This window comes from Pelodiscus sinensis, chromosome 3, assembly GCF_049634645.1.
Source record: "Pelodiscus sinensis isolate JC-2024 chromosome 3, ASM4963464v1, whole genome shotgun sequence".
Taxonomy (NCBI): Eukaryota; Metazoa; Chordata; order Testudines; family Trionychidae; genus Pelodiscus; species Pelodiscus sinensis.
The window spans coordinates 42823099-42836652 of NC_134713.1; the positions used below are offsets into that span (position 1 = coordinate 42823099).

The 13554-nt window shown below is 45.4% G+C and overlaps 1 protein-coding gene across 1 annotated transcript in view; it reads left to right on the top strand.

Annotated features, from left to right (window-relative positions):
* Positions 1 to 9111: 9111 nt before the first annotated feature.
* FAM83B (family with sequence similarity 83 member B) overlaps positions 9112 to 13554 on the top strand; it is a 55589-nt gene continuing 51146 nt past the window's right edge. Inside the window, exon 1 of the mRNA XM_075923631.1 lies at positions 9112 to 9318. The gene's annotated coding sequence lies outside the window, so the exon portion shown is untranslated. The remainder of the gene's footprint in view (positions 9319 to 13554) is intronic.

A 13554-nucleotide genomic window follows, 5' to 3' on the forward strand; every position in this document is an offset into this window, starting at 1 on the left:
GCTATACTGTCATTGTAATCATTTGGTGTGATGGATGGTGGGTACAATAGTGACTTTACTGGTGGTGTTACTGGTGATGACTGGCATCCAGTTTTAGACATTATTGGTAGATAGAAGCTGACAATCCAGGAATCCATTTGCTTGTACATACTGGGACAGATGCTTTGTTATAATTGTGTCATTTAAGCACAAAATCACTGATTTAATTCATTGATTTTTTTTTCTTTTTTGTTTCTTTCTTTATGTATACTGGTAAGAGAACTGAAAATAAGGGTGCCTAAGTGCTGGTTAAAAACCAAGTTCTAGGCATTCAACTTTGTATTATAGTGGTGACTCTTAATGACAGTCTTAACAAAAAGATCAACAGGACCACAAATATAATTGTTTGTACATTTGCTCCAAAAATGTTTCCATATTGGGTGTTTACTACTAATTCTATATGAAATCCTTCTTTAATGTTATCCTTGTCCAGATACATTTTAACGTGACTGGTATTCAGCAAGGTGCCCTGAGAAGGTAGTCTACAATAATTCTTTTCTGTAATAGCATGTATTGAAAACATGATTCTTGTTCTCCATATTGATTTTTATTCTTCTGCATCAACTTTTCTCCCTGCTTCTTCATAAAAGATACACTATTTGTATCAATACTATTCAAAGCTTTCCATATGAGAGATGGCCTTTTTCAACTGAAGAAGAGAAAGACAGTTTACTAAATACTCTTTACTCTTGACAAATTCTTTGTAATTTACAAATTTACAAGTCAATATTGAATTGCATGCTTTTTCTTAATGTTTGAAGATCAAGATAAATGAGGTATTGATACAGCTTATGATATTCATGATCTAATTTCAAAGATGCCTTTTACTAATCTGTGACTGAACTGTTCAGTACTAGACAGTGGAAGTGGAGATGGAAGCTGATTTTAGTTTCATTATTATGTACTACAATAGCACGTAAGAACCCCAGTATTGGCTCAGGGATCCCACTGTACTTGGAATTGTACAAATATATATGAAAAAGATACTCTAAATGTGGAAGCATTTAACTTCAACCTTATAATTGAAATATACAATGTGTCAATCTCATTTTATTAACACTTCATTCGTGGGTGACTCTGGGAGAGACAAAAATAATTTACTGAGACACACTGAGATGCAAAAGTTAAAGGTTTATAACAATTAAAAAAACCTGTCAGTCACCTGTTAAAATATATAAAATATTTTAAATCAAACTCTAACTTCCCAAACAGCATTTTTATTACTTTGCCTATCTGAAAACTGGAGTTATCAATACAGCCTCCCCGAGTTGCGAACAGTCGAGTTACGGCCATTTGCACTTACGACCAAAGCTCCCATGGAGCGGTCGTAAAGGCGGTCCCTGAGTTACAAACGCGACCCGCACTTACGAACAGCGCAGTCACATGTAACTCAGCGGGGTCCGAGTTACGAACAGTTCGAGTTACGGACCAAGTGTTGGTCTGAAACTTGTTCGTAACTCGGAGAGCAGCTGTAGAAGTAATTGCTGTATGTGTAGAGTAAAATCACCATTTTCTGATACAAATCTAATTATTCCAAACTTATTTTTAACTGATACTTTATTAATAAGCCTGTGGCATAAGGAACCTGGCCTCTTATTTTTCTTATGTAAATCACTTGATCAAGAAAAGTTAATGCCAGCCTCCTTCCTTCCCCAGAACTGCTGGTGGCTATGCTGTATGTTTGTTGGTGATAAACATCTCTTAAAGTGAAATCTCAGTAATATTCAGAAGTATAATGAAAGGGAAGTCCAAGCAATTTAGGTGTTACATAGGCAGGGGAAACAAGTAAATGTAGGAACTTTTTGAAACACCATCTCTTAATACTATATTTCTACTGAAAGACTGTCCATAGAAAATGTGAAGTGAAGAAGATAGAATGCTTGCTTATCATATGATAGAAAATGTTGTATAAGAAGGAAGATAATGTTGGTTCAAATGGGCCTATGGCTATTAGTAATAGTCCAAGATCTGATAAAAGAGCTGTGTGTAAAACAAAAATCTGTTGGCAAGAAGAGACAAGTCAGTCGCATACAGGCAAGTCAGTAATAAATGTATTACTTCACCCACCTTGTCTCTCTAATATCCCGGGACCAACGCAAGCAGCAACAAAACTGCATACTCAAAGCTTACTGGGTCTTAGTCACTTCTTTTGGGATCCTATCTTATGTTAATTTGGATAAAAATAAAGTTAGTATCGTTACCACTTCTCATATTTTTTTACAAATTTTAAGCTAAACCTTATTTAGCTTAGAAGATGTGGCAACGTTGTGGCTCAGCATATGTCCTGTATTTAATACAGGGCGTTACAAGCTTGGAAGAAAAACTTGCACTTCAAGGTAAGCAAGATTGCCAATAATATATTCTTGTTAAAATGATGTCAGCCTTAAAACCAAAGAAAGGCCTTCTTATAAGTTGTGCTACAAACACAATGAGGCCAAAGGCTTAGCAAAATAATGTAAAAGAAAAATTGAAGTCTTTTTTTCATAAATATGCATTCAACTTACTTGTAACCCAGCTGCCACCAGCTATGTATGTGTTAAACACATCTAGATTGTAAATCTACCTTTGTGTTTCACTAAGGAACTTAAATATTGTGATACTGAGTAGCACAGCACTTAAGTTCTAGATGCCTGGAAAATCACTAGAATAGCACTGTGATCCATAAGTCTGAGTTAGTGCCTGTCCTCTCTAAAAGATATGCACCTAGACTGCAAAAGCAAACATTTTAGGCAGGGAGCTAAGAAAGGCAGCAGCCTAAGCTTGCTAATGAGATAAGCCATGCCTGTTTCTTTGAGTTACATAGCAATCCCCAAATTGGAATGAGCAGCTTGGTTACTGGCTACTCAGCAATTATATAACCACAGTTGGCCCCTGGCAACAAACTTTGGCATGAGTTGTATCTGACCTCCTACATCCAATGCCCTCTAGAGAGCTACTCTCCCACACCTGGACCCCCCCGTCCACAATAGCCAGCCCTGATAGGAGGCGAGGGGCCAGACCCAGCTGTGTGGGTGGGCCTGGTGCCACAGTGCCATTGGCACCATTGTAAACCCGGTACTAATGCCAAACACCCTCCCTTCTGTCTCTAGTGCTACTTTACTGCTACAGGAGACTTGGCGCAGTGAAATAATTTACCTATATTCCCTCAAACTTTGTGTCTCACATTTTGAGAATTTAAGAGTCTCTTATCACTATATGTCTATGTGAAGTCACATAACGGTTTCCAATTTGGTTTTTATCTGCTGATGTGATTCCCTGAATTGCACTCGCTTCTTGTAAACCATTTTAATTATAGTTTTGCAACTTTAAAAATGTTATTTCTATTACTCTGAACACATTGTCATTTATCTGTATTATTTGCAATGCATGTGCTGTTTATTTTTATTTTAATAGCTAATGCTCATCCAAAAATTTTAAGTAGTTGTTGTTTGTTTTAGGAATTCCATCTGTGTTTCTATTTTAGCACTTGCTATGATTTTTGTACTTTAATTTGTAATTAGGAGTTTTTAATTCTACCTTTTTTCTTTTTCTTTTAATAGCACAAGTGTATTTTGTTGGGTCATGTGACTTCCAGTATAACTGATTTCCTGTCCTGTTTTCAACAGTTACTTTGCATTTGATCCAGCAATGAGGATTACCTTTTGCTGCATTTATCTTAGCTGTGAATCCAGCCCCTAGTGTCCGATGTTCACAGTCGTTGCTTGTGTGTAGAAGCCGACTAACAAATATTCACTATGTGTATTATATTGTGTCATCTTACATCCTGTTTAGGCAAAAATCTTTTGCAACAATGGAGTTTGGGCTGATGAGCAATGGCTGCAGAACTTCTGGATGCTCAAGTCCACATTCCTGTGTCTGTGTGAAAAACTCATCAAAATAAAAGCTATACTGACAATGGAGAAGCAAATATAGATTGCACTATGGGGGCCTGCAACACCAGATTCTTATTGGTCAATAGGCTTACCAGGTAGGTTTAGAAAAAATACCGGACACACTTGGGGGGGGAGGGGGGGGCAGGGCAGCGCAACTGTCCCGGGGTGGGGGCAGGAGCAGCACGGCTGGCTGGAGGAGATCAGGAGGAGGAGAACTGGTCAGTAGAAAGTAGAGGTGGCCGGGAGGTGGTTGGGGGGGGAGCGGAGCTGGTCAGGAAGGGTTGGGGAAAGTGTGTATGTGGGGGTGGGGAAATGACCCGGGAACATGCAGATCCTGGGGTGCTGTCAGTCCCGCACATAGTCCTGGCAAAGCGTGAGTGAGTCCGGCTGTGGCTCTACAACACGCTGAGGAGCAGGGACAGGGCTTCTCCCCCTCCCCAAAGCATCAGACTCAACCAGAGGCTCCCAGTGTCAATCGCACCCTGTCTCCCAGCCACTCCACTAACCCTTGCCAGGCTTCCGTCTGGTGCCCAGCCGGAGAACCAGAAAATATCGGACATTGCACACATCTGGTATTTTCTGGATTTTTTTTTTACTGGACAGAGGGCCCAAAAACCCAACTGTTCAGTAGAATACCGGACACCTGGCAACCCTATCAGAGTTCTCTCTATTAAACCAAGGTGGAATGGATTTCTTTAATATAATTAATGAGAACATATTGCTAAGATCATTTCATGTTCAATGCTCTGTTAATATCTCTGCAGCAGAGGCATAGCAAAGGGAGATTTGGTTGGGGTAGGGGGAGCTGGGTTGCTTAGCTCTGAAGGAGGGAGATTTAGTGGAGGGCTCGGGGGTTGCTTCTCTCTGAAGGAAGGGGATTTGGTTGGTGGGGACAGAGGACTCTGGGTTTGCCTGTCTCTGAGGGAGGGGGATTTGGTTGTGGGAGGTGCTGGGGGTGCCTGGCTCTGGCATCAGCTGGTAGAAAACCTGCCAGGCTTCAGTGGTAGCCCCTGGTCAGGCAGGCCAGGGCCAAGGGGCATGGTGCATGGAGCTAAGGGGGGGGGGGGCAGAGGCATGTAAGGGCAGGCACTGGCAGGGGGAGAGCACAAGTGGCGGATGGATCTTGGGAGGAAGAGGTAGCTCAGGAGCATTTTTTTGGGGGGGGACTGTGTGTGTGTGTGTGTGTGTGTGTGTGTGTGTGTGTGTGTGTGGAGGGGGCTTTGGGGAAAGAACAGCAGGGTGGGGAATGTTGAGTCTGGGTGGTTGAGCCCCCCAACCACACATTTTGGGCACTGCTGTGATTCTGGGCTAGGAGAGCTGGGTCCACCCCCGAGCAGTGCCCAGCCCAGGCAAGGGACATCATCTGTTAAAGACCCGGAGTAAAGTGAGGGCGTGGCTGGGGGGGGAAGAGCTTTGTCATTTGTGAATGCCTCCCAAAAGTGCTGGGAGCGGAGGTGTGGGGAGCCCTTTCCCCGTATGCTGAACTTGCCAGTGACCTGCCGCCTGGTTCCCTACCCACTGACTTTCAGCCACTCACCTGTCTGTCACTGGACCACCTCACTTGATTTATCTGGACACACAGGGTTATCAAGCAACTGATGGCACCATCCGCCCACTGGAATGGTGCCAAGCCTGTGTGACCAAGGCAAGGCTTGTCCTTGCCAGCCCTTGCTCCGCCCATTGGTAACACTCTGAGGGTATGTCTACACTACCACCCTAGTTCGAACTAGGGTGGTAATGTAGTCAACCGGAGTTGCAAATGAAGCCCGGGATTTGAATTTCCCGGGCTTCATTTGCAAGTTACCGGGCGCCGCCATTTTTAAATGTCTGCTAGTTTGGACTCCGTGCCCCACGGCTACACGCGGCACGAACTAGGGAGTTCGGACTAGGCTTCCTATTCCGAACTACCGTTACTCCTCGTTCCGAACTACCTAGTTCACGCCGCATGTAGCCGCGGGGCACGGAGTCCGAACTAGCGGACATTTAAAAATGGCGGCGCCCGGCAACATGCAAATGAAGCCCGGGAAATTCAAATCCCGGGCTTCATTTGCAACGCTGGTTGACTACATTACCACCCTAGTTCGAACTAGGGTGGTAGTGTAGACATTCCCAGAGGGCTTTAGCAAGGCCAACATTGTTCCCATTTTACAGCTGGGGAAACTGAGGCACAGGGGGGCTGTGACATGCTTGAGGTCACACACCAGGCTGGACGAGAAGCTCAGTTTCCAATGGTTCAGTGGCTGTCTTCATGGGTAGCAAAGATGTGACTGCAGCACAGACCAGCGTAACCTGACTCGCTGCAATCTGATTAATGTGAGGAACAACTGTGTGGGGCGGGGGCAATCATGACCAGTCTAGCTCGTGCTGCGATTAAGCCACCCCTGTTCAAAGGAGACAATCCTGGGAGCTGCCCGTCGGTCCGCAGTGCAGCCCAACTAACAGCAGCGAAGGGCAGAGACTGATACCCGGCAGCCACCCCCTGCCCCCACTTCTCCCCATCCACTCAGCCCTGCACCCAGGCGTGCTGAGGCCTGTGGAAGGAATGCTTTGGAACTAGCTGTCGGGGACTTCTAACCCAGCCGGCTTCAGTTCGTTGTCTGACCGCAAAGAGACAGGCAACACCAGCAAGGTCTAATCACAAAGCTCTTTATTGAAGAGTGCACACGACAATACAGAGCAGCCCGTCTCTACCAAGAACCAGCCCCCGATTTCTATAACAAGTGGGGTTATATAGACAGTTCCGTTGTGTCATAGACTATTTACTTAAGCAACCCACCCCCCTTTGTTAGTTAGAAACTTCTAGCATGGGTGCATACCTTGCCAACTATACAAGGTGGCCTTGATACATTAGCAACTTTCTTATTAAGACAGAAAGCAAGTACCAGGCAACGAGGAGACAGGGAGTTTTCTTATCAGTTTCTTAAGCAAGCTGTTCAGCTCAGCAAGTACAAAAAAGCAGCTGTTCGCTTATCTCATGCCCTTGCTCAACTCATGTCTCAAATTTTGTTCAGAGACTACCCAGAACCCTTTGCTGGACTCTTCTCGGTTTGTCTTAGCATAACCGCCCTAGGCCCAATCTTCTGTGGCCTAACATAGCCAATTCACTCCCCTCGTGCTGCAACACTGGCCTAGAGTCACCACCCCTGGCACTTCACAGTGTGGTAGTAAACAGGGCCTGACATGACTCCCAGTGCAAGGGATCCACTTGAGGGAGGGCCCTAGCACCAACATTTCATTGGTGCTCAGGAGACTACAGGGCCTCTCTAGGGAGCACTGGCTCCGGTTCAGTTCCAAGGCAGGCACAGGCTGGCTCACAGAGGTATGGAGCGGCTCGAGATCAGTTCCTTTTTGGGGGCACCAGCCCCCATCTAAGCCCACGCGGGCAGTATAGAATCATGAAACACTAGAGCTGGAAGGGACCTCAAGAGGTCATCAAGTCCAGTCCCCTGCCCTCACAGCAGGACCAAGCATCCAAGGCTGCGCAACACATGGCCCATGGGCCATATGCTGTCCATGGCCAGTTTGTTTGCACCCTGCGGTGTAGTTTGGGTTTCTGTGGGGATCAACACGTGGCCGTCAAGTGGGAGCCAAAACCAAAAATAGTCAGTGAAATGATCTTCTGCTGCGATGCATTTTAGTATTTAAGTTCTTGGACTGTCATTACTCATGAAAAGTGCTGTCACGTGGGTAGAAATCAGGGAAATGTTGCATTTTATTAATATCAGCAGAACTGACTTAAATGGGGTCTGTGTGTTATGAAGTCTTGCCTTAATCTTTGCATTCATGCCTGTCCATGTGAGAGAAGCTATTTGTATATATTTGCTTGCATATTCAACCACAAATTAGCTGAGGCTCTCAGCATGTTCTGTAAGTATCAGTGTGGCCCCTGGGACTTCCAAAGTTGAGTTGCCCTAATTCATCGCTGACAGGTGTCTGTCTAACCTGGTCTTAAATATCTCCAGTGATGGAGATTCCACAATCTCCCTAGGCAATTTATTCCAGTGTTTAATCACCCTGACAGGCAGGAAGTTTTTCCTAATGTCCAACCTACACTTCCCTTGCTGCAATTTAAGCCCATTGCTTCTCATCCTAACCTCAGAGGCCAAGCAGAACAATTTTTCTTCCTCTTCTTTTTGATACTCTTTTAGATACTTGAAAGCTGTTCTCATGTCCCTTTTCGGTCTTCTCTTTTCCAAGGTAAACAAGGTGAACTTCTTCATCCTTGCCTCATATTTCATATTCTCTGGACCTTTCAACATTTGTGTTGATCTTCTCTGGACTTTCTTCAGTTTCTCCACATTTCCTGAAATGTGACACCCAGAACGGGACATGATACCCCAGCTAGGGCCTAATGGAGATGGCTCATTCCCTGCCTAGGGGACATGAGACTGGGTGGGCTAATTTCCAATCCTCCTGTTTATTCTTTTCTTAAGCCGGGAGGGCACAGTGGATCTGATGGCCTGCTTTGGGAAGCCCCTTCTTTGGAGGTGAATGTGGCAGCATTGAGAGACCACCCAGAAGCAGGCACCACAGACACTAACTGCAGATGCATGGGATGGCTCTCATAGCTCTTGCACATGCATAAGATGATAGATCTGCTGGGGGGGGGGGGGGGTGGCAGTGGCGTAGCAAGGGGGCTGGAGGGGTCAGTTGCCCCTGGGCACCATGCTAGGGAGGTGCCAATGTAATCCCATTCTGCTCCCCTGGTCATCCCTCAGCTCACGTGCTCCAACTCTGCCTGCCACCAGCAGCTGGAGGCTCCTCGCTGCCTCTCTGCTCCAAGCCCAACCTTCCTTCCTCTCCACGGCAGATTAGTGCATGGGGGAGCCTGGCCTCAAACTGTAGGGGGTGGGGGAAGATGCAGTACAAGGAGTGAATGGTGAGTGTTTTTGACCATGGCATCCTATCCCTGGTAATTTGCAACCCCTGGACCACAAGACCCCATCCCACCCTAATGTTAGACCCAAAAGGCAAAACACAAAGAGCAGCTGTGGCCAGTAGCCAAGTGGGAGTGTTTTGGGCCACAGAACCCTGTCCCTCAGAATTAGCAACCCCTGGACCAGAATTTCGTGTATGCATGGCAGAAACCGCAACTAGGTGCAAAAAAAGGAGGGTTTCAGTTTTCGTCGTTACACCGGTGCCAGGCGCCCAGCCTAGTACTTTTGCCCTGGGCAGGGCAGGGCTGGGCTTGGCGGCTCCCACACCTGCTGAGGCTGCGAAGGGTTTGGTGTGACTCTACCGGCATGTCCTAACTTGGCTCCCCACCCAGCGCGCTCCTGCGAGCGCCGGGAAGTACCTGCTGCCGGCTGCACTTCGCCGCGCTCCGACGGGACTCCGGCTCGGCGGGCCGGGATAAAAATCCCCCCGGAGCGGTTGGGGCTATTTCCACTCGCGTGGGATCGGCACCGTAAGTGGGGTCTTTCCTCGCCCTTAGCACTGGCTGGGGGCAGCAGAGCGCGCTCCCTGCCCCGGCTCTCCGCTCGCCGCCCGGCCCCGGGGAGTCGAGCTCCGGCGCTGAGGGGAGGCGGGACCCTGGTTCATGGCCCGGCCCGGCCCGGCTCGGCTAGCCTCGCCCGGCGGCCCCCGACGCCGCTCGGCAGTGAAAGCGGCGTGGGTGTGGCGGCGGGCGCTGGGGAGCAAAGGAGCGGGACAGCGGCGCGAACCCTTGACGCTGAAGAGAGACCCCCCCCCCCCCCTGGCGTGCAGCGGCCAAGAAGCTGGGGCGGGGCGGGGCTGAGAGAAGGAGCAGCGCGGGGATGGGGGGGAGGCGTGAAGGGGGAACTCTGGGGCGGGGCAGTGAGGGCAGGCGGAGGAGGTCTGGGGGTTGTGGGCAGAGCTATGGCAGAGGCTGAGGAGCTGCGAGCCTTTTCCACTGGAAAAGTTCCTCTTTCGCTCTAGGCTGCAGACTGGTTGGGATAAATGTGCTTAGGAGCTGCCGGGCTTTGTCTCTGCTAAACAGAGGCCAGGCCTCCTGAGGTCTAAACTTGGTTGTGAGGGCCAAAGCTACCACCTGATGCTGGCCTGCTCTGAGCCTGTGACCTCACCCCACTGGCTAAGAGCTGGTTTACTATGTGAGCATTGTGATGTGGAGCCTGCTGGCCTGGCCCACTACTTCTAACCCTACACTAGTTTTGGTCCTCTCAAGGAAGCTCATCAAATCCACTTCCAGTGAGTTCACTCAGCAGGAAATGTGCCTGCAGCTGACTCAGGCCACTGAAGGCAATGTTCTTAAGGGCTGCATGGTCACATCTACTCTACTGACCTGAGTATTTGCCTCCCCCACAGGCTTACTGTGGGGGAAACTTCTTGGAGGCTAGGATGCAAATAGAACTCAGACTAGCTTTTACTATTTCTTTGCTTCCCATTTGACGTAAATAGTGGCTTATTCTTTGAACATAACGAGCACACACACAATTGCTTGTGATTGGGTCTTTCTCCTATTTATTTTATAGAAACTTTTCCAACTCTGTCCATACCTACCACAAGTTTAGTCTTCTAAAGATCAATTCACATTTGGTAGTTCTCATATTTGTGTCAACAAAATGTAATTTTTTGTCCCAAAAGACATGCTGTTAAACTCTTCTCTCTCTAAATTCTGCTTTTCCTCTGACTGTAATAGAGCACATTGGATCCTCCAGTAGGAAAGGTACTACATCCACAGGGAATGCAATGTGATAAAACATCTAGGCTGTGTCTAGACTGGCCAGTTTTTCCAGAAAATCAGCCACTTTTCTGGAAAAACTTGCCAGCTGTCTACACTGGCTGCTTGAATTTACACAAAAGCACTGACGATCTCATGTAAGATTGTCAGTGTTCTTGCAGAAATACTATGCTGCTCCCGTTCGGGCAAAAGTCCTTTTGCGCAAAACTTTTGTGCAAAAGGGCCAGTGTAGACAGCCCAGATTTGTTTTCTGCAAAAAAGCCCCGATCGCGAAAATGGCGATTTGGGCTTTTTTGTGGAAAAGCACGTCTAGATTGGCACGGACGCTTTTCTGCAAAAAGTGCTTGTGCAGAAAAGCGTCCATGCCAAACTAGACACTCTGTTCCGAAAATGCTTTTAACGGAAAACTTTTCTGTTAAAAGCATTTCTGGAAAATCATGCCAGTCTAGACGTAGCCCTATTCTTTTAAGAATGGGCCGAGTGAGGCTCTTGTGTATTGTAAATAATTTTGATAATAGGAATAATTAGTTTAAAAGTGTATTGTCATATATGATGGAGGTTAGAGATGCATGATGTTTGTGTATTATCTCATTGATCTATACCAGAGGTAGGTCATTACCTAGAGTTATGTCCAATGTGTAGGCTCCTGAATATGGAACAGGACTCCTTATTTATTTTGAATATTCTATGTCATCCATCATTCATCTTTGTGGAGGTGAAGATGTTGCAAGTCCATTTCCACAAAGACACCCACTTCTGCTTCCCTCCATTGGAGAGGGCGAGGAGATGTTGTTAGCGTAAGCAAAAATGAACAAGTCCATGCAGGATGCAGGCAGTTTACATACTGTATCACCTGGCTCAGCTGGAGAACATGCTCTGAAATGCAAATCTTCTCTTTATTCAGTGAAGCACATTTCAGCTCTTTATAGGAAAGTCTTGTTTGACCAACATTAATTATCCAATCCCTGTAGCTACACATATAAGATGGCTAATAGAGTGGATGTCATGTGCACTCAGTTAAACATAGGGAAAGCACTGGAATTGACAATTGAGGGTACACCTCAGAAAGCGATTGACAGTTTTCTCACAGCCAATTTTAGAAGCATGTACACACAACCTGATTAATCAAGTTGCATTTGACATATACAAAGTAAGGTAGGCTTAGGCAGATTACTGAAACCTGAGACTGTGGGCTTGATTCTGCAAATTCTTAGCCATGTCAGTAAGGGTATGTCTACACTACCACCCTAGTTCGAAGTAGGGTGGTTAATGTAGGCAACCGGAGTTGCAAATGAAGCCCGGGATTTGAATTTCCCGGGCTTCATTTGCATATTGCCGGGCGCTGCCATTTTTAAATGTCCACTAGTTTGGACTCCGTGCCCGCGGCTACACGCGGCACGAACTAGGTAGTTCGGATTAGGCTTCCTATTCCGAACTACTGGTACACCTCGTTCCATGAGACTAGCAAGCTGGTGATCCCTGAGAGCCAGGAGCTGTTCACGATGCTGGAGTCGATCCCCTCCTCCAAGGACGTCTCCTAGTCCAGCACCAACTTTGTGATTTAGCTGAAGGACTGAGCCTCTCAAAACCTGACAAGAAAGAAATGGTCAGCACGAGGCTCCACAAAACCTTCTAATATTCCATTATAATATTTATTACCTTGATTTGGTGACAAATGGGAATTTTTGTGCCTCCTTAAATTCTGTTACAATTTTTCATAAAGTAGATGTAGGACAGTGGCGGAAGGTGGAGGCGGGAGAATGGTGTAAGATCAAAAACTGACAGATTTCCTCTGCTTTTTTATTTATCTATTTGACATTTGCTGATTGTTCCGTATACATCCTTGTGGACTGCACCCTTTAAATTGCTGACTGTACCAGATATATCCTAAAATTGCGTTCATTTTAAGAGCTTGTTCAGTCTTTCACGTGGCATTCAGTTATATTTCCTTTTTGTGTTCTGAATGATATGCAAACAAATTTCACCATTCTCAATTTTTTTGTTCACAAATTGTCATGTATTTTATAAACAAATATGTTTCTATCATCAGATCACTGACAAATGCATAACAAACATTCAGTGTTCAAAACTTGCATTCTAGACTATTTTTATTCCCTGATCAGCCTTATGTATAAATGCCCATTAAACCATATTTTTTGTGTCGGACGATAAAATATTGAATACTGTATTGTTGAATATTGCTTTTGAGAACTTAACTGTAAAAGAACAAACTCCTGAAATCATGTTGTTTTTCTTGAGTTTGTAATGATTTGGAAGTCAGTTTGCTGTTTGGGGAAGTATGCAAAATATCTGTTGGATCTGAAAGGTTTTGAATAGAATCATTAGAGGAGTTCTATCAAAACAGCACCAGCTTCTGAAAAGGCAAGCCCTTGAAAAGGTAAATCAAAATTGTGAGTCTCTCACTCCTTTAATAGAACATAAACATTATCTTCAAGAAAACTTGACATCTCAAGAAAGTGACAGGCCACTGATATAGATATAATTGTATTTTTGGTATCCTGATACAATCAAGATAATCCCAATTCTTAATAAACTGGTTTCAAAAAAGTTATTCATTACAATGGGTCTAACAGGATGCAATTTCTTCAGAGACGTTATGATATAGGGGTGATTCAGACTTCAAATTACATGTGTAGACCAGCAAAACCATTGTCTCTAAAACTACAGGGATTAATCCACATTAAAGGCTAACATCTTGGAATTTGACAAAACAAAATAAAATGGTTTTTAAACTACAGAACTAAAGAAAAGGGTGTTAAAGTATCAAAATGAAGTTCATTTTTGTTCTCTCCAATTCCTAGATGGATATCTTTTTTTAAAATCTGTAATCTCTTATATAATTTGTTGTTTCCCAAGTTCCAGCTAAAGTGTTGCTATAATTCCGCTCTGTACATTCTAGAATGCTTCCCTTTCCTCCCTAAAAATCATCTTTTCTTTTTTTTTAAAAAGGACATGTTCTAT